The following is a 24,243-nucleotide window of genomic DNA, read 5'->3' as shown; positions in this document are numbered from 1 at the left end:
CCCATGTTTCTATATGATGTAATATTTGCAATAAACGTTCGTCGGATTTTTACGCGGTTTTCCACGCATCAAACTCGTGAAATAAACTCGACCCTCCGATGTGTTTTAGAATCAAACGCTATAAAAAAAAAAAAAAAAAAAAAAAAATACACAAAGCGCTTCCTTCATTCATCATTGCGCGATGTATTTTTTCCCATCGACAACCACTCTAATTCGATTATCCAAAAAACCGTTATCCACGAAACCGTTCCAACGGATACCGATACATCTCTTTCCCGTTTACTTAACCACGAACAACCATGACTCCTAAATTTTACGAGATCCCAAATACGAGCAATTCGGGACGCTTTCCCTTTTTTTCTTCACTTTCGTTTCAAAATTGAAAAGAAACAAGAACTATCTTCTTCGAACTTCCGTTCTACGCGATCCCTCGCGCGATTTTCCAATTCCGATTTTATTCAAATTACGATCCGAACTTGATAAAAAATTAGATGAAAAGAAGAAAAAAGAAACGAAGAAAGAAGAAAGATCGTGAACCGTAGCGACGATCCTCCACGTTCAGGAAAGAATTTCCCTCGCGCTTGGATGGAAATCACGGAAGGGGTCAACGCACCAAAACACGCTTATTCTCGTTCCTCCTCGAGAACAGGGTCCTCCAGTCCGGTTATACCGAGCGCGACTTCGCCACGGCTCTCTTCCTCACCGATTCCCCGACTATTTTCGGCGATGAAATGCAGCTCGTCACCCTCTCCTCCCTCCCCTTCCCGATTCTCCAGACTCCCACCCCCGTTTTTTACGCCGTGGCCAGCCCTCTTCCGCCGTTCCTCCTCCTCCTCCTCCTCCACGCGCTTTAAAGATCGTCTCGGCCGATTTCCTCGCGGCCGGAGATGTTGTACGAAGCGGACGACAGGCGCGCAGCTTGTTAATCCGAGAATCTGCTTAACCGGGAGATTAATCGGCGATTGTGGGAGAGATGAGGTGGCTGAGAGAGGTGGTGTGTCCCTCCTCTGGGGACGAAACGAAAATCGGGCCAACGGCGAGCCTCGCAGGAGTTTGTCTTACAAATGAGCCGAGCGACGGGGATAATTTAGTGCGACGCGCCCGTTAACCGTTTTCGCTAAACGACGTTTCGGACGGCCTCGTTACGCTTATGCTAGCCGCGCCGCGCGGCTATTCCTTATTCGGATGGAGGAAGATCGCTCGATTATCTTCGAGGAGGGGGAAATGAGATGACTTCGGTTTTGAACGCCAACGTCGAAAAGTGCGAGCTTGAAATCTTGAAAGGTTACTTTTTGTGATGATTTCGAGTACATTGTGGAACATTGGAAATGATTGGGAGGCGAATGTTTTTTTTTGGAGTTATAAATTAATTTTTGGATGTCATTCGATGTCATTTCGATAGGAATAAAATAAACATCTTGGGACGAAGGAGATTATTATTAATAATCGAAAAGCGTAGAATATATCGGAGAAATGAAAGAAATCCGCGGAAGATTTCGCCTCTACCTGCCTATCGTCATAGATCACGGATTACTATTACTTATTATTATACATTGGATCGAAAAATTCGAAATTGCGTAAGACGGGAGAAGTCGAACTCGTGGCACGACGAAGGAATCGAAAGAGAGAGTCTACTTTTGTGAAATTCTTGTATCCACGATGACGCAAGACGCGTCGCCAAGAACCGAAGGCAGCGGAGACGAAAATACCGACCTATCGTCGTCACGGCGCACGAGTCGAGGAACACGAGTCGAAGGGACCCGAGGATACCGAATTTGTTCGGATTAACGGCTCGAATCTCTGGATTCCTCGAAATCTCTCTCTCTCTTTCTCTCTCTCTTCGCAAGCGTGGGAGAAGATGTTGAATCGAACGAGTGATTTCGATAATTGTTTGCGCGAACTTGGGAAAACGGGGCGCGAAACTACGAGCGTGTCAAAGAGGAACGCGTATTTTTCGACACCTGACGCCGCTCGTCAACGATCAAGCGTCGGATGCCACTTATTTCGACCGAGTCAAAATAGAAGGTATTAATAGGAGCATCGTAAAAGAGGGTCCCCGCGTCTTCATTCCTCGAAATTATTTGGCACTCCTCGTGCCGGTCGAACGAGCTCCACCGTACCCTATGACTTTTCCAAATTTCATAATCCCATTCCCTCCTTGCGCAATCTTTCTCCCTCTCTTTCTCTTTTTTTTATTTACGCCGTTCTCGATTCCTGACCAAGTTATCCGAACCGCAACGTGATTTACGATGCTCATCAATCCAATTGATCTTTCTTCCTCACCTTCAACCTTTATACCACCACGTGCGAGATCTGTTTCCAATTCGTCCGTATCGAACACGCGTTCAAAGGTATTTCAAAATCCAACGTAAATCCTCTCCTTTCCCTCTCCCTCCTTTTTCAAAGAGACGAGAGCGAGATCCGCTCGAAACACGATAGAATAATATAAATGGGAGGAGAGAAAAAAAGAGACAGAGAGAGAGAGAGAGAGAGAGAGAGAGAGAGAGAGAGAAAATGTATGTCAAAGTAGCGATGAGAGGAAGGCGGTCGGGGACAGTGGAGCGCGTTGCGAGGGCGAGGAACAAGCTCGAGCGGTTGATTGAGACATCGGCGTACGAGCTGTGACAGTTATCTGATTCATGGACATGCCGAGTATATTTTATGCCGCACGACCTATGAATACAGATCGATCGCGGTGGCGGCACCACCACCGGGCCCGGAGGAGATCATAGGTGCCTCCGCGTATATGGATATATCAATTACGCGCTCGTACGCGCGCCGCGCCGCTGCACGTACACGCGAAGAAGCGAGGCGGCCGCGTCGCGGACCAGCGCGGCGGGACACATCGCATTACGATTCATCGGGCGTCTACGGCCACGGGTTCCGCGCGAGGATCCGCCGCGGAGGAGAGAGATACTTATCCGGTAACAATCTACGTGATAAATCGCCGATTTGTATCGACGCTTCGTGTCCCGTGATGCGAGATGACGCGGCGTAAATCGCCGAGAGAGAGAGAGAGAGAGAGAGAGAGAGGAAGAGAGAGAAGGAAAGGGACCGTTCCTCCTCGCCGACCGATTACGTTTGCGCGGCATGGAGGCGATGGAGCGGATCCTGGGACACGTATATTTAACGTGAAGTGCGAGAAAGTGACGTCGAGAGGAGATCGGTCGAGAGGAGAAAGTGGAACGTGGTCCTGGTTCGTCGTTAACGCGTCGTTCGCGTGCGAGGATATTCGGTGAAAAGGCGGAGGATTAACATAAAAATCGCGACGGGGATTTATGTTAGATGGATCCGTAACGATCCGCGTCAGAAGCGGCCGCTTCTCGCCGAAGGCGGTTTCGTTAATGCGAGTGTTAAACGGAGAGTGCAACGATTGTTGAGATTGTTTCTAGAGGAAATTTTCTAGAGATTGAATAGAATAAGGATGCCAGTTTTTCGAATCGAATGAGACACCATTCAATACATAGCAGCAATATTCTTGATAAAGATGGCTGATAAATGCCAAATGTCCAAAAACATCGAGACGAAATTTCTATTGGATTACAGTTGGAGGATGTTCGAAACGGGTGTATTCGCATATTTCGAGTTTGGCCGTGCGAATGGCAATGCGGATCTGTCCCATATCCGCGGTCGTCTTGGAAAGGGCAGTCGGCGTGAAAAGCCATCACCCACCGGTTGCGGTCGGTGGCGCGTCGGTCGGGCTTGGGAATGGAACGTGAAACGTAACGTAGAAACGCGAAAGGGAGATATCAGCGTGGACGATGCTGGCAGTCGGGCACGTACGGAGATTGTACTAATTAATGCCACGGGACCGGGAGGGCTGGGACGCTGCGGGCTCGGTGATGCGCTGCCGCTAGGAACGACGCTGTTACTATGATAATTACAGGCAGAACGTGAGCCACCGTCTTAATTGGGACTACCGGGGCGAATTAATAACCCGACACCGGCGATGACCCCTTTCGCGACACCTACCGCGGACACCCCCCTCTCTCGATCGCTCCGTTTCGATCAGTCCTCCGTCGATGGGAACGTCACGAGTTGACGACCTCGAACGTTCATTAAGGAAACGCAATTTCTATGCTAAGGGAACCGTTTGAAACGAGATTCGTGATTTTTCGATGAGCAAATGTGGAAGAACGAGTGTGGATCAAATGAAACGTAGATACGAATCGAATTTTAATTGGCATTCGATCGTTTCAACTCGGATCGGTTAGTTTGTTCGTTATTAAAATAAATAAGGAAATACTATATATATAATGATACTTATACATTACGTATTCCGGTTAATTAAATGAAAAATCAATATTTGAATTGAGTATACATGAGTATACAAGCTTGATTAGAGATTATATAACATTATCATTGTCAGGATATCAAAAATGAAATTATTTTTTTTAATTTGTTCTGTTAATAAAAATTTGCATTAAATTTGGTAAGTCAAATCGATGAAAATAAAAAAAAATATCTGTATAGAGAAATGTTCATTCACAGAGAAGGGATAAGTAAAATCGGTTTTAGTACGAGCGAAATCTTAACGCGTGTTGGAAATAAAAGCGTTAATGGCGATGCGCCACCGGTGGATAGCCTTTTCGTCGTTTTCTTCTCCGTCTGCCCCGACTTCTCTTCTCGGTTGACGTACGCGGGATGGGTTTCGAGGTACATGTGACGAGCACGTGTCTCGAACTTGTACATATCGGCTTTCGCCCTGGAATTAGTAAGCGGGGAAGGTTTTCGCGGGGCAAACCGATGGGAAGCTTTTACTTTTTGTCACCGTGTGCGGCGTCGCGACGCGTTTAAACTTTTCGTCATGCATCACGACGCGTTAACTCCCGTTTATTTCCAGTTGGCCCTCTCCGCCACATATTTATAACCTAATCGGGTGCGAACGCGTCGAAACTCCCCAACTTCCAACTTTACTATATTTACACCATATAAAACCATCGACTTGGACGAACTTTGTGAAAGATCGTTGATAATTCCTATAATACGACTCTTTTCTTTAAATCGCGTTTTTCATAATCCCTTTCTCCGTTCAGTCGACATCGAACGACTACCAATTCCACTTCACCTCGAAAGAAATAGTCCACCGACAACTTTCTTTCCTCTAAATTTCAAGCGATTAGCACGTTGACCGTGGCCGCGTCGATCGACTAATTAACGAAACTCGAGTGGTCGCCTCGATATCGAGACGATCAATCTCGGGAAATAGAAATTCGACTGTGACGTATTTACTCGACGCTACAGCAAAAGCGAAACTCGGCTCCAACTCGGCGGCGGCACGTTTCTTGCTCCGTGACGAGGGGGCCGCGTAACGGAGGGGAGGAAGGTCGAAGAGAAATGGGCGCCGGTGGCCAGTAATGAGCCAGAAAACTGGCGACAGCTACGCTATGCCCTCTATATCCTATCCCGACGAGACGAGGCGCGATATTGCGTCCAACTCTCTCTCTCTCTCTCTCTCTCGCACACGTCCCCGTGCGCGCGTACACGTCGCGTACACAACGCCGGTGCGGCGTGCACGCGCACGGGCCCATAATTCACCGCGCGCGCTGGCCCGCAGGCCCGTCTTGTTAGCGCCCCGCAGAAACCGAGAACCGAGGACACCTCTCCTAACTATGATACCGTCCGTTCCGCCACGATACACGGACGGGTGCTCTTCCAGGGACGGGGGACGATGAGAGAGGAGAGAGGACCGATCGAGGAGTCGGATGGGATGGAATAAGAAGGGTGGACGACGAAGGAAGGACGGGGTTAGACGCGTGGGGGAGCGAGGAGGGAAAGGAGTCGAAAGCGGAGGAAAACGAAGGGGGGAGGGGGTATATTCCGACCGATATATACGTCCTCCTTCTCCTCCTCCTCCTCCTCTCGATCCTCCGCCAACGCGCATAAATGCATACCTATCTCAGGCCGCATCTTCCCCGGGCGGAACGAGCGGACGAAAAGAGCGCGTTATCGGTACTTCGACCTGATAAATCCCCACCCGAAAGAATAATGAGTCGACATTATTCATGCTGACCCGTCACCGTCGCTCGACCGGTCCAACGCCGGCCCCGACCCTCTCTCTCTCTCTCTCTCTCTCTCTCTCTCCCTCTCGCTCCCTTTGCCCGAAGCCGCGCGCCGCGCGTTCTCGACGCGGCATCGCCATTAGGGGGTTCCCGACAACGAGCAACATCGGTGGAGAATCCGGCCTGTGGAATCGGCAGGAGGGGAAGGGAGGGAGGGGGGGAAGGTATTAGGAGGCCGGTTAACTTGGATCAACTGGAATTCGGGGACGAGGGGGAGGGAGGAGGGCAGAAGGGCCGACTAGGAAGAGGAGGAGGAGGAGGAGGAGGAGGAGGAGGAGGAGGGTATCCGTCGGCACCGTTTGGTCGATAGAAGACTTGGACCTCGTCTGTGAGACTTTTCGTATCAGCGCGGGATCGTAAATTATAGGGAGGGAGAGGGGGGGGGGAAAGGGATGGCACGGAAGGAGAAAGGATGTTGCGTGCTCGCGAGAAGGAGGAGGAGGAGGAGGAGGAGGAGGAGGAAAAGGAGGAGGAAGCCGAATTCATCGCGACACGTGTTATTAACGTTAATGGGAACGTGACACTCTTTCTCACCAAAGTCAAAGTGTATATAGAGAAAGTATTATATATCCTTTTTCTCGTTCGAGAATGTTGTAATGATCTATCGAGTCATTTCGTTCTTTCCTTTTCCTCGAGTTTCGAATTTCGAATCTTCCTTCCTGTTTCGTAATCTGTATATCGAACGATTTAAAATACTTGTCGATCGTTGGTTTGATTAATACGATATTTCTTACAGTCTGAAAATTAAAAATGTAAATAAAGAGAGAAAAAAATCATCGAGATGACGGTTTGAGAAAATATCAGGGAACGAGAGTGGATGTGGATTTTTGGTGGATCAAGCAACGGGGCGAGTGTAACCAGTGTTGTAACCTGTTCCCAAACGCAATTTCCGCTTTCGTCAGAAACAAAACTCTTGGCCTGGTGGATATTACGGGCCGGAGTCTGAATCGTTGCCGCGGCTCCGCATCTATCTGTGACACGTTGAGTGACACGTTTAGCACGCGCGTCCGTTTTATTACGGTCCCGGTTTCGCGCCCCCTCCCCCTCCGATCCTGACCGCGGCTCTCCATCCAATTTCATCGTACAATAAAACACGTGGCGACAAATTCGCTGCTCGGCAATCACGATCGAAACCAGGCCGGCAGTCACAAGTCCCCCGCTCTCTCTCTCTCTCTCTCTCTCTCTCTCGCGCGCGCGACGATGATGACGCGACTTTGCGGTCCGCTCGGCGGGGCTTTAATTTCCCATAAACCCGTCGATAACTTTGCCAACGCTGTAAATGTGATTTACGCGCACCGTTTCCCATTTCCGCGAATTCCGTCGCACGAGCGGCGATTTTTTCCCCGAAACGAGACGAGACGATCCTTCCCTGCAACGTTGAAATCTTCTTCAAGGTACTCGTGTGATCGATCGGTGTGAAATGGAAGAGTTATACGTAATATTCTCTCCACGAAACGTATCCAACAAACGTAATCGATGGACGAGTCGCATCACGTGGATGTATATATTTTTTAAAGAGAGATTTTTTGATTTTTCATTCATCAAACCGATTGACAAAAGTTGCTCAGATTCTGCGAATGTTCCCTCAGCGATTTTGTTGCGAAATTTCTCTCTCTATTTGGAGAATCTTAAACGACGATCCTTTTCGATTTCCCATCCAAGTTATCCATCGAGCGAACTATAGATATAGAGTTTCCGTTCGAGTACAGAAAAACAAAAAAAAGTTTGAAGGGTCAGGAAAAGATGAGGGATAGTCGAAGGAGGAGTACAAAAAGCCAGTTTGTTGCCGCTCGCCTTTTGGACGCGTCGCGTTATTTAGCCTCGTCTCAACTCGCTCAAGTGCTCCGGTGACTTACATCCCTGTGGGGCAAGGGCGCGTTAAGGGGGCGTGACCGTGTACCGTCCCGTCAGGGATCGGACGTACAATGGAAAGTTCGTGGAAAGGGAGAAGCCTCGAAACAACGAATAAATTTCTTTGCGAAGGATCTTTGGATCCTCTTGCGCTTTTACCGATTTGCGAAATCGTCGAAATTTTACGATATTGGAACATTTAAGCGCAGCGTATGCTCGAGCGTATCAACGATACGAGGCGAGAAGTGTTACGAAATACGAAAGATGTTTCGAATCATAAAAGCGGAAAGCGAAAGAGGCACTTTATGGAACAGTTTGTAGCAGGGTATCGAATGCCCTGCTCGAATCTCGAGGGTCCTTAGCACGGAAAACAGCACCGGTCCAGGCCGGTACTTACGATCAACCGGCGCAACGAAGCATCGCTGGCGATACATCATCCGGAGAGCGCTTATCTCTCCCGGATCTGCTATCTCGTTGGACCCCCGCTCCCTATCGAACAATGCCTCGCACGAGATCTATCTCTCGCTCGCAGGAGATCGTGGCTGCTGCGCATCGACGACAAGTTCTTCTTTTTTCTTTTTTTTTTTTACGTCATTAAAATTTTTCTACCTTAGTACTCCTTAAACTCCGAAGTGGAAATCCAAACGTTACGTCTCGTTATAAATCTCTCCCTCGAAAAAATATCTCTTAACCCGTGATAAGAATCGATCCCTTCGATCTCTCTCGATCGAATCAGCGCGCGTATCGAGCTTATTTTCGAATTAGAAGAAGAAGAAAAAGAAGAAGAAAAAGAAGAAAAATATCGGTGGATGAAACAAGAAAAAGTGTCACGGCCATAATTCCACGCTCGCGCTTCACAGACAATTTTCTCACGTACCAAATATCCCCATCCACGGTGTATTATAAAATGGAATACCATAAGCGAGCCCATTCGGCAAATAACAGTGCACCGCAGCGGTGCGCCGCGCAAAGTACCGAGGGGTTAATAAGAAACAAGTCGGAGCGCCAACTTGGTGGTTTCAAAGAGTTCACGGAACGACGTCCATCAACGGTGAAGCGTGCACGATGATTCCACTTCCCACCGACGTGGCCTAATACGAGCACCTCGCGGGGAACAACCGACGATCGTCGTCGTCGTCGTCGTCGTCGTCGTCGTCGTCGTCGTCGGCGGCGGCGGCGGCGGCCCACCACGAAGGGCAGGCCGTGAACGGGTAGGCGCTGTTCGAGAGCTACCTGGAAATCCGCGACAGCAGCGTCTAATCAGCGCGCCGCGATTATTATCTCCATTTTAAGCATACGCGGAACGGAGCGTAGAGGATAGGCCATATACAACCGCCTAATATGGCGGTTCGTCTCATTGGTTAGCCTTAGGTGGATACGGATCGTTCTCCGGCTATTCGAGAGCTTATCCTTCTCTCTCTCTTTCTCTCTCTCTCTCTCTCTCTCTCTCTCTCTCTCTCTCTCTCTCTCTATCGAAGCTGGCTACGAGCAGCCAGCCAGTCAGCCGGCCGGCCAGCCGGCTTCGTAAACGCGAGAGTCGTCTTAACACAGCCTCGCACACATGTTCCGGCACCGGTGAAGGTGAGGAGAGAGGTGCTGAACATCCGAGGAAGGGGAGAGGACAGAAGTTAGGGGAGGGCGGTTGGGATGGAGGCAGCATTCCATCAAACCAGACTCCATCTTACGTGTACGTCTAACCCCCGGGCGATCGTGTCTCTATCTTTTTTCCACGCTCGTCTCTCAATTCTCGATCGAACGCGCGCTCCTCCTCGGCCGCCGCCGACTCGTTTTTTATGAACGCCGTGTTAAGCCCGCGCGGGACATCAAGGGACTTTGCCGATCCGGTCGAGGGCAAGGGAAGAGTAACGCGTTCGCTTCGATTTGGGACAGCTGCGATTAGTTTCTATTATTTTCGTGTATATATATGTATATACGTATATATATATATATATAAGAAAGTTGGTTGGGGAGGAGCAAGAAGAGTGGGCGTTGAAATTTGAAACGGACGACTCGGTTGATTGGAACGATTAGAGAAAAGGAGAGGACACGTTTCGTGGGTGTATTCCGGTTATTCGTTCGAGATGTCAGAGTCGATACTGGACGTCGAGAGAAAGAGAGAAAGAGAGAGTATCGGTGTTCGGGGATACGGAGAAAGGTCGATGACGCGAATGGCGAATGGCCTCGTTGACGTCTCCCGATGGATGCATTTTTAACGGCACGAAAATAGCGGCAAAAACGCGGCGTTCGGAGAGGAGGGAAGCTCCGTAGAGAAGCTGATCGCAGACAAAACACCGACAGCTGCGACAAAAACGAGCGCCATGTATAAACGACGACACGGAGCTATACCGAATTTCCTACGCCTCTCTTACTCTCCCCCTCCTTCGCCATAACACGGATCTTCAAAATGTCTCGAGGATAAAGATCGTCTGCAAACGTGCTGCTCGTCAAATTGCTACTGCTATAATAATCACTATTTATTACTACTGTTTCTAATCGGTTCTAATCGCGTATTCTTTTTTAAGAAAATCATAGCAATAGCTCTCCATAGAAGATTGTTACAAATCCATATTTTTCCCCCTTGTGACAAGATCCCCCAAGATTCCAAACGATCGTGCGTCGCGCACGGTCTCTAATAAACGTCACCAAAGCTGGAATCGAAGCCGCGTACAACAGCGCGTAAAAAGGCCGGATGATTATTCATCCTGAAATACTGCCTCGCTCCCCCTTTCTCTTATCATTCGTTCGAGCGTAGAGAGGACGACGCGTAAAAAGCGGGGCATAATGGCGAAACGGTTGATCGTTAGACGACGGTGTAACAGGATGGATAGATAGATTTTCGCGCTGCGCTGAGGTAAATATACTCGTCCACCGCGGATCTGAAAGTGGCGAGGTCAGGCACACACGCGGCGACACGGCCACGATATCGACACCCGGCTCTCGGCTCGTAAACCTAACCCCTTATGGCGACGCCGCCTCGCACGGCACTTCGCCTATCTCACGAAGAGGCCGAAACGAGCGAAAGAAGGTGGAGAGAGAGGTGAAGAGAGAGAGAGAGAGAGAGGAGCAGCGGTGCGCGGCTTTGGCCGATATGCAGATAGAAGAAGTAGGTGTGCGGTATGTAACATTGCTCGGGGAACCGTGGTTGCGTGGGCAACACCTTCCGTTACTTTACGATTATTTTACCCGGCCCCCGTCCTCGGCCCCGTGTCGTTGGAATCGCGGCAGAAAGAAACGGCGAGGAGTGGAAAAGACGATCGAGGAAAGATGATCGTTTACGACGGATTGGATGTCACGATCGGGGTAATCGATGCCCCGTGATCCCCGGCATTTTATCCGAATGATGGGTTAACTGCGGAAAGGTGCGTCTCTCTCTCTTATGGCGCGTCTAAAGCACGAGTAAATTGGAAAATTTGCGAAACGTACGAGCGAGGGCTTTTTATCTGTCCATAAAATTTAGTGGACGTTTAATTTTGTTGTTTTTTTTTTTTTTTCTTTTCTTAAAGGTTTCGTTAAAGGGTGCGTAAAGGGATTATTTATATCTCAACTCTGTTTGGAGAGGGGAGCGTAAAATATCGACGTAAAAAAAATGATAGAGAGGAGAATTGAATTTAGAAGAATTCATCAGAGATTTATTGAAATTTATATATTTGATGCGCTTCAGAATTGACTAGAGAAGATTATAAATATTTATGATACAAGACTCGAGATTGATCAATGATTAATCAACGATCGAATAATTCAAAGGCAATTACAAATAAATGGATGCATGTCTCGTCGTTCAAGCGAAATTTAATTAGCCAAGAAAGTGAAATTTCGTACTGCGATTCTGTGTCAACGATCGCGGATTAAGTAGATCCGGACAACTTTCGACGGCAGAAGCTCGTCTCGCGGTCGTCGCAAAATATCGATCCACCCGGAAGCTATCCAATTGGATCGACGATTCGGGACGTTGATCCCCGCCGTGTCAACGTTCCGTGGAAGGGTTACGTAAAGGCTATTTCGGTTCCGCGACCCTTGTCTCTTTCGTGATTAATGAACGCGACGAAACGTTTATAAACGTTCCGATTCCTAGCGGGCAAGGTCATTACCTTGTTGAAAAGGAACGCCCCGATCGAAAACGCCGCCGATCGCCTCGAACCTCGAAAAGAGAAATTCTCCTACGATTCACCTACGAAATCGCGGGATCGCGCCGTGAAAGAAACATTTCGCTCGTCCGCCATTACTTTTCCCAATCGCGAGTCAGACGATCGAAAGACGATTCGAATTTGCATCGAGTTTCAGCGCGGCAATTTGTAATCGGGCGCGAATAACCGCGCGGAGAATGCGAAAAGAGCGACGGGTCAGCGTCGTCCTCGCGTGTATGTAAATGCGCGGAGGCACCTGCAGTGATAAATTGATTATCTCCCTCCTCGGCGAGGCGAGGCGAGGCAAGATCGGTTCGGTTCGGTTCTCGATCCGGAGAGACTGGATATCGCATTATAATAAATACATAATATCGGTTGTTTACGCGTCGCGCGGCCGAGGGAGGGTTAAGAAACATTGGTGGTAAAGTGGTGGCCCCGGGGCGAGGGGCCGGTGCAATTTTGAGAATTTTTTTCACGATGCAGCACAACACGATCCGCGGGCATAAATATGCGCGGTGCCCCAGATGGTAGCTGTCCTCCATTACCACGCCCCCGATTTTCTGGATTCCCTTAATGCATAGAACGCACCACTATTTCATCGATATTGGCATCTTTATCGCGGGTGGCTAGCTTCGACGATATATAAAATAAAATGGAAGGAGGATCTCTGAAACGTTTCGAGATCGAACCTGTGCTTCTCCATACGTATATGTGTGTGTGTGTGTGTGTGTGTGTGTGTATGGTAGAATGGCCGAAATAGAGGCGTGTTACACGAACGGGGACGGGTTGTCAGGGAGAAGAAGGTTGAGGAGAAAGCGGAATCGCATTGTTTCTCTCGGTCGTGGCAATCCGTTTGTCGGAGCACTCCACTCGAGCGTTCTCATTTGCCCTTATACTCCGTCTGGTCTCATCGTCCAGCTTCTCCACGTCTCTTTCTCTCTCTCGTCGAGTGCTTGGACTTCTCAACCAACCCTCGAATCAACCCTCCAAGCAGCAGCGGAAAGCCCCCTGGCACACGCACCCTCGAAACGTCGACAATTAGTTTCCCATTGACCTATACCGCGGACCCCTTCACGGGTGTACACGCCTTTGCGAAAGAATTAAACCAGAACAACAAACAAACATGGAAGAGCGATTACAGGGGTGGACCATGTTTGGACTTAGCGTGGCGAGAAATCGTGAGAGCGATTATTTTCCCTCTCTCCCTCTCTCTCTCTTTTTCTCAACAATATTTATCGTGGCGATCTTTGGAATAAAATCTCAAATTAGGAAGAATAATATCTACATCTACGTATAACGAAACGATCGTATAAATTTACGCGGATGAAAGAATTCGAGGATTCTCATTACCGAATCTCGAAGATCGAGCGAGCCGACGTGGTAACAAAACTGGTCTGGAAGCGAACGATGTATATATATACATATACGTGGGACTGATAGCGGCGATACCAGTGTCGATACGTGGTCGGAGCGCGTGTTAGTCGCGAGACCTCGGTCGGTGTCACGTCCGGCAGGTAGCTGCGGAGCGTGTTGCACACGCGCTCAACCTCTTTCACCCCCTCCGGAGTGGCGAGCAGACGCCGGTTGTAATTAAACGGCGAGGATGCTGCCGGAATAAAAGTCGAGTGGCCCCGGCTAATTAACGACGCCAAGGTGTTGAAATCGAGTCGCAGTATTTCACCCGTAGAAGAGAGGGGGAGAGAGAGAGAGAGAGAGAGAGGAGCCGGTTGAACCTTCGGGTCGGTCGCGCGACGAGCCGTGTCGCAGGCCACGAGGGACACCGCAGAAAAAACGGGCACCGGTCGTATGGATCCTCGGGACACGGGCAACTAATAGGGCGGGGTGAGAAACACGTCGGCGTGGAGATAAGAGGAGAAGGAAGAGACCCATCTGGCCTGGCATAATAATTTGTGCTGGCCCCTCTCTCTCTCTCTCTCTCTCTCTCTCGTCTCTGGTCCCTTGTCCCGGGGATGAAGAGGGAGGATCCGATGGTCTCAATTACGGAAGGAGAAAAGAATCCACGTTGAAACGACGAAAAGGGGAGGAAAAGAGAAGAAAAAGGCGGTTTAATTCACCTGTATCGAATTGAAAATTTACCGCGTGCGCCGTTTCTAATAAGAAATTCGATTTATATAGATGTGGGCGAGGCTTCGTACGCGCGAAGAGGACACTGAAACGCGGGGTCGTGCGATAAAACAATGATAAAACGGATGGAAAGTGTGGACGAATACCCGTTATTTCGCGAAAGGAGCGACGACCATCGATAATATTTTTTTCCAAGGAACGAACATCCGAGAGAATACGGCCGGAACACGGGCCGTGTGTCCCCGAGAGTTCGACGTGTTCCCTGACGAAGAAAAGGCATTCGTCGAATGGCCACGATACGACGGAAAAAGAGAAAGAGAGAGAGAGAGAAAGAGAGAGAGAAAAAAGCGGGAACAACGAAGATCATTGTACTCGCGGATCGAACGCGACGGATTCCGTGTACGATGGAATGTAACTCTGTAATAACACGGTGAACGTACCGGCAATATCGGATGAGGTATACGCCAACCTTCTCCTGTGTCCGACGATGTAAACGCATTGAGTGCCGCGGCGGCTACGTTCTAATAGATATACCCCCTTTCCACCGGTATCCCTTTAGCAATGAGCATCGAACGTACTTACTACAACCGAACGTCGAAGAAATACTCGGATGACTATTCGATGCAGAAGGGTCAAGTTATATACACACGCTAAAGATACCTTGCAGGCACTTCTCGAAAACATTGTTTCCTGTCTGTTGCCAGCTGTGTTTCAAGGATACAAGCAAGAATTCCTTTCGAGTCAGCATCGCAGGGCGAATTGCGAAGGCGTTTCGTAACGTAACGATATCGATTCCTTTTGGGAGGAGAGGACGTTACGATGGGAAAGCGAGCGTAAAGTTTATCAACGACTTTTGCAGCAATCGAGTTTTCAAAAGGGGGTCGAACCCGTTAATTATACGAAAGATGGAGTGACAGGAGAGGTCGGGAGTGCCCCATTGCCGAAAGGTTGCGCGAAACTTTCGCTCTATTTTCGCGTTTAAAGTCTGAAGAATTTACCGTGCCCCGTTGTTTCCAACACGGTCTACCGCCCTCTCCATCCACCTCGCCTCTTCACCTTCGGCTCCCATTGTAGTCGGGGACGCCGGTGAGCGCATTGTGCTCCGACACAATAATAATTGCGCTAATGATCGCGCTCGAAAAGCGCTTCGTAATCGGTGGGCAGAACCCCTCCGCTCCCCTCTTTAGTCATCCTTTAAAGAGTATCCTAAGAGAACGTTTCGAGCGTTGCAAGCCGCTCGAATCTTCGAAAAAGGAAGAATGCAAGTTGCGATCCGTAATAACGGGTACGACGAGCTCGGTTCGAAGCTGCGTGTATTCGTGCGAATGATTCTGTTGCTGATATAAAACTAAAACCGAAAACCTCGTTCGAATATGCACGTATAAGTCAACATTTCGGATTATAATTCCGTCCTCTTTAGCTGTTGGAACAAGACAGGAGGAGGAGGAGGAGAAAGAGAAAAATGGAGAAAAAACCGATCCACCTTTGTCGAGTAATTTTGCGAACTCCAATCGACGACAGAGAGAACAATTACGGACGAATTAGCGAGGGAAAAAAAAAAAAAAAAAAAAGAAGAAGAATGAATCTATCCAGACGCAGACAAAATTAAAAGGGGGACATGGGAGGGAGTAATGAAAGAACAAGGGCGAAACGAAAGAGAGACGGAGAGAGGAGGCGGCGACCTCCGGTTGAACTCGTGCTCGTCACACAGGCCCTGGCCCACGTACACGTTAAAGGGATAACGTGGACACGCGTGTGAGAACGGAGCGTACATTCCTAGGACGCGCGTTAACGTACATAGGAAAGCGGGTAGGATACGCCACGCGGGGGCACTCTCTTCATTTCCAGGCTGTCACGAGCAGAAGAAGATTCGGCCTGCGTTTGACAGCCCTAGGGTCTGGGTTGGGTGCTGGTGCTGGTGCTGGTGCTGCTGCTGCCGCTGCCGGGGCTGGGCCGTAGGTTGGGAGAGAACTCCGTGCAGGGGCACGTTCGAGGTGGATGTGGATGTTGGAGGTGGAGGCAGAGAAAGAGAGCGAAGCGGAGAGAAGACGAAGGGGTAAGGGATGGAGGAAGAGAGAGAGAGAGAGAGCAAGTTGGCGTGTGCCCATGTGCCGGTACCACCGATTGTACCGCGCTGTACCGTGCTACATCGAGAAACCACCCTTCCCTCCTTCGTTTCTCTATTCCATATAGCCTCCACTCACCCTCCTACCTAGCACACTTTCAAGCTATATTCGTCTCTTCCACAATTTTTTTTTCTCCTTTTCTTTTTTCTCTTTCTTTTCTTTTTTTTCTTTTTTCTTTTTTCTTTTTTTTTCCCCGTTTTGTCTCTTCGCTTCTCCGTGTACATTCTCCCGGCGTGCTCTTCCCTTCCCTTCCCTTCCCTTCCCTTCCGCTACGCTCTCTGCCCTCTCTCGTTTCTTTGTCGCCCGATGACGCAGCCGGCAGACTCCGCTCTCGGTCCCTTCGTAAATTCCGCGTTTTAATTATTCCACCATGTTTCCTTTGTCCTTTGGCGCGCGCACGATGCTTCTCTCGAGATGTGCGAGAAACGGACCACTTCCGCCAGAAGAGAGAGCGTTTTTTAAAAAACGCTACTAGAAGAATCGATAGAAGAATCGTGTTCGCCACGCATTGCGCAAAAAGAATCACAGGATTCTCAAAAAAAAGAAAAAGAAAAAAACGATCTGATCTCGAAAAAGAGAGAGAGAGAGAGAGAGAGAGAGAATCAAACATTAGCCATTGTCCCAAGATGACGCGACGAGTTACGAGTTTCGATACGACGAAATACCACGAAATCCTCGTGGATTTTTCATATTTCGAGAAAAAATATCTCAAACGTCTAGCCGTGTCGCGACTCTTCGAGACGTTCCTACGAATTCGTGAGAATAAAGAGCGCGACTGGGAGGCAGTCGATAACGGCGCGAGGTGGAAGCAAGAGGTGGAGGAGGAATCCGGGGGAGAGGGCGCGATACGTGGAAACACGTATGGACGTAGACGGGAAACGCAGATGCAACGACGGTTGCTGTTTAATATCGGAGTCGCACATGGGCCCCGAGACACATTTCACTAATATTGCACACCCCGGCACAGCCACACCGAGGCGGGCTCCGCTCCAGCTAGGAGAGAGAATCGCGCGATTTCCCAGTCACACACGGTTTACATATCTCTCGGCGCATTAATATATTCAACGCGTATGAATATTGCAGGGGGGGGGGAGGGGCGGGAGAAACAAGGTGGATAGGAGGGAAGAGGGAAACGGGTGCAACTCTCGCCCGGGTAAACCATCGCGCCTATATTTCGACTTCATGAAATCTGCAGTCCCTCTTCTTCTCCTCTCTTTTCTTCTCCTCCTCGGCCTCAGTTATCGCCGTTACGTACACGAGACTCCACCTCTGGGCTCTCCTCTCTCGCTCTCCCCCCCTACCCCACCCCCGATCTCTCATTGTTCCGCGACAGAGCTTTGTGCTTTGTGCCTCCCGCAACTCCGGAACTATTTCCGTGCCTTTGAGTAAGGAACTAATGAATACGGAGCGTGGATAGCGCGCGCGGCACGCCTGTGCACGTACTACTATACCCGCGGACGTGTATCACGTTTATCGGCCTGTCGCCTTCCTTCTTCGTTTCCTTGCTTCCTTTCCCTGCACCCTCTCTCTTCTTTCAACCACCACGGCGCGTATCGTCACGTGACGTTTCTCGATTGTTCCCCAACAACGTCCACCTATTTCCACCCTCCGCCTCTTCTCTCGAGTCTTCAATCCTTCTACCGTTTCGCCTCTTTCTTCTCGCCTCCACACTCCTCGCCGGCCGTAACTCCTCCTCCTCGACTATATATCGGGGGTGTATCGTAACCGGAAGGGCTCTCGTTATCTCGACGAGAGGATAAAGGCCGGGGGATCTGTTTTCGGGGATTTCGATTCCCGGCTATTCCGCTCCGCGATGATTTTCGGACTGCGTGTGTGCGCGTGTGTGTATGTATGTGTGTGTGGGAAATTTTCATTCTTAACGGTAAGAATGCAATGGTTCGTTGTCTTCGTTGTTTCGTGTCTCGCCTCGTTCTTAGCCTCGAGTCACGGCCGCGCGCAGTTTCGAGCGGGACGACGTTTTCGAGCGAGGCGTTTTCTGCCTCCATGGGAACCCAATTACCCTCTCCCACCCTCTCGCAAGAATGGCCGACCCTCTAGGCGATGGTCGCCGTGTATTCCTGTTGCCGAGTGACCGCGTACGTGGCACGATCGACTACACGAGCGGCCGGCTTGCAATCGTAAATACGTCCAACCGATATCACGTCCAAAGGAATAATTGCGAGATATCGAACGGGCGATTTTCTTCCGAGAGATCTACAACCGCGACCAATTTATAAATTAATCCCTGACAACATCGACACAGATACGTACAGGATGTATTCTCTTCTCATATTATCCGATCAATTAAATTACGAAATATTCAATCGAATACTTACGCGAATAGAAATAAACACGCGTCGTTAACAATCTTCTTTTGATTCCTGGATCAAGCTTCTCGTTCCGTATAAGAAGCGTCTTATATAAAGAAAAGGAATAACGATAACTTTGCGATTACGTCGCGAGAAGAGATTCCCTGGAAAATCGCAAGGAATTCGCTCGAAAGGGGAAAAATTCCACGAAACAAAAGCACAAAAGTGAAATACATTGGACCAAGCGATTCTCATATACCTGAGACACTGTTATTCCGCGAAATACCTCTCGCTAGCTTATGTATTCACCTATGTACGTACATATGTACATGAACGTGTGTCCGGTTCCTCCGTAAGAATGGTTCCACAGGAAACTTGCGAGTAAGGGTCGAAGGTAAGAAGGAGATGGGGAGCGAGAAGGAGCGAGAGAGGAGGCACCGGTGATGGATCGTCCAATCAGTGCCGCGAGATGGAGCACGAGAGAAACGGAAAGGGAACGGAGAGGGAGAGAGAGAAAGAGAGAGAGAGAGAGAGAGAGAATGAAAGAGCCGGAGAATCTTCTCCACCTATGGCACGCAGCGGACGAGGAGAGGAGAGGAGAGAGGTCATGGTCGGGTCGGTCTCCTGCTAATCGAAGAACACGAGGTGGCCCTGTGCGGCCGCACCGAAGGAACCTCTCTCTCTCTCTCTTTCTCTCTCTCTCTCTCTCCACGTTTCCTCGCCACGAATGCCCGGCTATTGTATGCTCCTCCTCGCTGTTAACTTCCCTCTCGCGAGAATGACTGAGAGAATGGATGATGAATTCACGACGACGACGGAACGACGACGACGAAGGTGTTTAACGTTTCAATCGAACGTCGATGGAGTTCGAGAAATTCGAGGGATGGCCTCGCACAGGGATATTTCACAGAGTTAGAGAACGGTGGTGGTGGTACAAAGGGAGAGTTCGAGGAGGCTGCAATTAGAACGGAGAGAGAGAGAGAGAAAGAGAGAGAGAGCTCGCTTTTAAGGCGAGCTAATTATAAGACCGCATCGATCACCGAGCGAGACAGCGTTCCACGATTTTCTCGGGCGGATCGCGATGTACCGGTTAGAATGGGTAAAGAGGAGTGCGGTTGGTACGAGGGGTTGGACCGAAGGGTCGTGGACCGTGAGCCCGAACATCGTTCAAACCACCGTGGTGCACAATAGGCGGAGGGGTTGACGGAGATCCGCGTTAACGGGAGAATCGGCTCGAAGCGGGACGAGTTATTCGCGCCGGAGACACGGAGCAATAGCGTAACAATCGAGTTTTCCGTTAAATCTATAGATAATATAAAATTTCCCCTTCTACATTTTCAAAATGTACGAACGATACACGCCACGAAAACGAATAATAATAATAAGAAGAAGAAGAAGAAGAAGCATCGACGAGAGATCATTCCTCTTCCGATTCCGAGGAGGAATAATAAACGCGGATCGAGAGGGAAACGAGACGAAGAGGTGGAATTCTTAACGTTTGGTATCTCGCAAAATTCCGATATCCGGCCGCCCCTTCGGCTCGACAGCCCCTCGAGTGGCAAAGGGAGGGAAAGGAATAAAAAAAACGAGGAGCCATTGGAATCGGCTCTACGCCACTGGTCGTAGAGAACGTTGAAAGAGGGAAAGAGAGTGGAGCGAGGGCGGCTAACAATGGCCGCCAACCAAAACATCCGATAAATCTAACCGGCCTGGACCTCAAGCCCCGAGGGGTTTTAAACTCTCTCACCCTCCCTCCCCTCCCCCTACCCTCCAAAGCACCGTCGACGCGGGCGCAACCCTTACATTACGCTACACCGTGCCGGAAAAGGGAGCACAGTGTGCCGTGTGCCATTGCAGGCTTCAGGGTTTCAGGGTGGCGAAGGAGGAGGAGGAGAGGGTTAGCCCGGGTTAGCACCGCGCCTCTGCGACGAGGGGATTGATGCGATTCACGAAAAACCAAACAGAGAGTATTTCCATCCCGATTCACCCTTCCGCCCTTTTACATCCTTCTCTCTCGACCAACAATCCACCCACCCCGACAAGAACGGTAACGAGATCTCCCGTGAGCGAGCGGTCAAGTAGGTTTTCGACGGAATCTCGATGAAATTTGTCGTACGAGACCGCGTCGACAATTTATCCGCTCGCACGCTGATATTCGAAATTCCATCGTGTGCGGGGCGGTTCCACCCCGTTTCTTTCTTCGTGGGTTATATTTATTTCGGAAGGGAGATTTAACCGTCGCTTAAATTTTTCGGCGACCCAGTTCGAATATATAATATAACCAAATATCGTCGCTTAACCGGCACGAATGGTACAAAAAAAAAAAAAAAGAAAGGAGAAGAAAAGAAAACAAGAGGAATATTTCCCACGTTCGTCGAAATCCAGATCTATTTTTCTAAGAAGAAAGAACGAGACGATTCGAAAATTGATGCGTATCGAAGAGTCGTTATGTCCTTACCCATTATCGATATAAACAAAATAAACGAGGTATTCGTCGATGTTACGAGGCGAGAAATTCCGAGAAATAGAAGGAAACAAAATAAATAAGAACGACGCACGAAACGAGTTTTGTTTTGATACGCGTTAATCCCCCCTACTCGTATTCGGCGCAATAACAGTAGACGCCTCAGTCGATTGTCGTCGATCGGGTAAACGGTGTCGCGAAAATTTCGCTCGTGGAATCTAACGGCCAAGAGGGAATAGTTTCGTTCGAAGACGAAGAGACGCGATTTAACGAAACTGAAAATAACAGAGACGTCGGCGGGGTCCACGGAACGTGCCGGCTAGTAATGGATCGGCCGACGAAAATATATAGCGGAGGATAACGTGGACGCGCTAATGCTGTCGTCGGTGAAGAAACTCGATTCTCGTCCGCGAAATGGTGGACGGGTATCGGGGAGTTAAGCGACGCCTGGAATCCCGCGCTATTCCTCGCCAGTCATACATAATCAGCTTTCGCGGAGTTTGCGTCTGGGATCTTTCTCTCTCTCTCTCTCTCTCTTCTACTCTGGTTGAACGGCGAGCCACGTTTCCGTGTCGAAGAATGTCGATGGCTTTTAAACTACGTGCGTTTAAGCGCGCGCACGCACCGCCATCACCGTGGTTTTTCAACGGCTGTCCACGTTCGTCTTCGCTCCAAGTGTGGAAATTCAAAGTGGGAACCAAGAGGCACTTTGGCGCGAATTTACCGAGAACGTTTCCATTAGTTTCGAATGCTTGGTTCGTGTAGAAAGGTGAGAATTCTCGGAAATTCGCAACCGTCTCGAACGCGAGTGCGAAGAAAGGGAGATGCGGGCGATGCGGAGGAAACAGCAGGAGTGGAAACGGCGATTCGAAAATTTCGAATCGGTGAAAAGAGAGGTCGGTGTGGAGGAGGGAGGGAGGGAGGGAGGGGGGGGGGGAAGGGCGTAAATTGCAATCGTTGGCGGCGGTTCTATTAACGAGCTGCTAGGAAATAGTCATTATTAATAACCGGTCGCATCCTGCAACAAAATTTATCCCGCGCTTCCGGTCGGTCGTTTAATTCAGTCACCGATATCGGTTGCATTCAAAAACCGTGCGCGGTCCAGCGCGATCTACCCGTGCAGCGAGACCCTTCCCGCGGGGTGGGGAGGGAAAGATTATGAACGCATAAATCAAAAATTAGCATTAACGATTCATTATTAACAGTCGAGCTGCACGGCCGAGATAAAATTTATCCCCCGTTTCCGTATTTCGATTAATTAATGCGAGCCCCCGTAACGCTTTTTAAACGACAATATTAACGCACCCGCGCCGCGGAACAGGCTGACGTTTTAACGAATGGATACCGGGTTACCGGTATGGACGAGGAGAGAAACGCGGAATAATCATTCTTAACCTTTGTACTTTCATCAATCGACCGAGCGAAAAATGGAATATCGCAAACTGGGTGAACTAAATCCACCTTTCGTTCTTTCTCCCCGCACGCTGTTTGATTACCGACAAGCTATACTATTATTTAAACCGGCTTTTTACCCGACCCGTTCTCCACCGCCCGTCCATCAAACTCCTCTCCCTCCCCTCCCCCTCCTCTTTCCCGTATATTCAAAGTCGGCGCAGTTCACACCGTAATTACGATTAAACCTCGATCACGTCCCCCTTCCCTCCCGTGTATTTATCCACCGAGTCGATATCTCCGGGACGATAAAACGAGTGTGTGCCATTGCTATCGCGATTGTCGTCGCGAGAGAAAAGGGAAGGAGAAAAAGATCGTGGACGCAGAGAAAAGAGCAAAAAGGAAGCTCAGAAGCTTTCTCGGAGAGAGGCGCGTATCCCAACGCGAGGTCCACAACGCGGTTGTGTGCGCGCGCTCCACCTTCCTCTCTCTCTCTTTGCGGATCCGTCTGTGCTCGTGGCTCGATCCGTGGGCGAAAAGAAGAGGTCCGTACGAAGAGCGAGGCGAACACGAGGAGGACGAGGGAGCAGAAAGAGGGACACAGACAGGTCGGTCCGAGAGAGGAACCCGCGGCTGCCATGGTTACCGTCGCATTCCCGCCTCGCCTCGTTGCCATGGAGACGCCTCGCGGCCCTCTCTCTCTCCCTCCGTCTCTCTCTCTTTCACCTCTTTCGCCTGCCCTCTGTCCGTCTCCCTCGTCCACCCGGAGTCTTCCCGTCCCTTTCCCTCCACCGTTGCCTCCCCGGCTTCCCTCACTCCGCGTTTCTCCCCGTCGTCGCGCCGAGCTTCTCTCTACCTCTCCGGCTCGTTCGCTCGTATTCTCTCTCCGTGCTCCTTGGGACGAAGAGGAAGAGAGGGCCGGCGAGATAAAGAGGAACGCGCGCGCGAGATAGGGAGAGAAAAGAGGGAAGGAAAAGAGCGCATGCGCGATACTCCCCGACGTCTTCCACGACGGGGACGTCTCCCGGTTTCGAATCGTTCGATTAGTTATCGACTGAAAGTGATTTACGTCCCCCCTTATCGGGGGCCCTCCTTGGCGGCCGCGTAATTTAATTAAAGGAGAAATCGCGGATGGACAGCTCGCGCCGATCGTTTCCGCGAGAATCGGACGTGTGTATCGATAGGTATCGATGCTCGACATCATCGCGCCACCGAGAGATCGCGACCACCGGTGGCAAACGATACGCTTAACGCGCGCGTTTACACGAGCGGCATTATATTACGGCAAACTTGACGATTCAGTTTTATCCCCCTCCCGATGTATAATTTTTAGTATTTGAATATAAAATATGATCGGTCTTAACGAGGCTTGATCCGTTGATTTTGAGTAGTTGCTATTTTTTAGAAAATGAACCGATAGAAAAGGATGAATTTTTCGAATTGAAATTTTAATCCGTACGCGTTAATACTCTTTTCACAAAATATTCAGACTCGATTTCTCTAAAATCGCGATTTTTGCGTTATGCAGCGAATGAGCGATATGTGGGAACGAACGAGTCCCTCCATCGCCTCTTGTCTCCGGCCAATTTTTCTTTCTTTCTTTCTTTCTTTCTTTCTTTCTTTCTTTCTTTCCTTTTTTCCTCTCCGGATATTTGGCGGCTGAGAATATCGCAGATAAGCAGCGATGTTGTAACACGTCGAGATGGGAACATGGGGGAGAACGCGTGTACGCGCCGCGGCGCGATAGACAGGCGGAGGTGTAAGCGGCTTGCTTTATAAGCCCCGATTCTGATTGGCCGTCGCGTCACCCGATATCAATATTTATTCAAC

General features: G+C 49.7%; 1 protein-coding gene across 5 annotated transcripts in view; it reads right to left on the bottom strand.

Annotated features, from left to right (window-relative positions):
- Positions 1-24,243, bottom strand: part of LOC122715137 (homeobox protein homothorax) — a 495,480-nt gene that overhangs the window by 171,205 nt on the left and 300,032 nt on the right. The window lies entirely within an intron of this gene.

This window comes from Apis laboriosa, unplaced genomic scaffold (genome assembly GCF_014066325.1).
Source record: "Apis laboriosa isolate Shangri-la unplaced genomic scaffold, ASM1406632v1 scaffold34_cov151, whole genome shotgun sequence".
Lineage (NCBI taxonomy): Eukaryota > Metazoa > Arthropoda > Insecta > Hymenoptera > Apidae > Apis > Apis laboriosa.
This window is presented reverse-complemented; position numbering and strand designations above follow the sequence as displayed.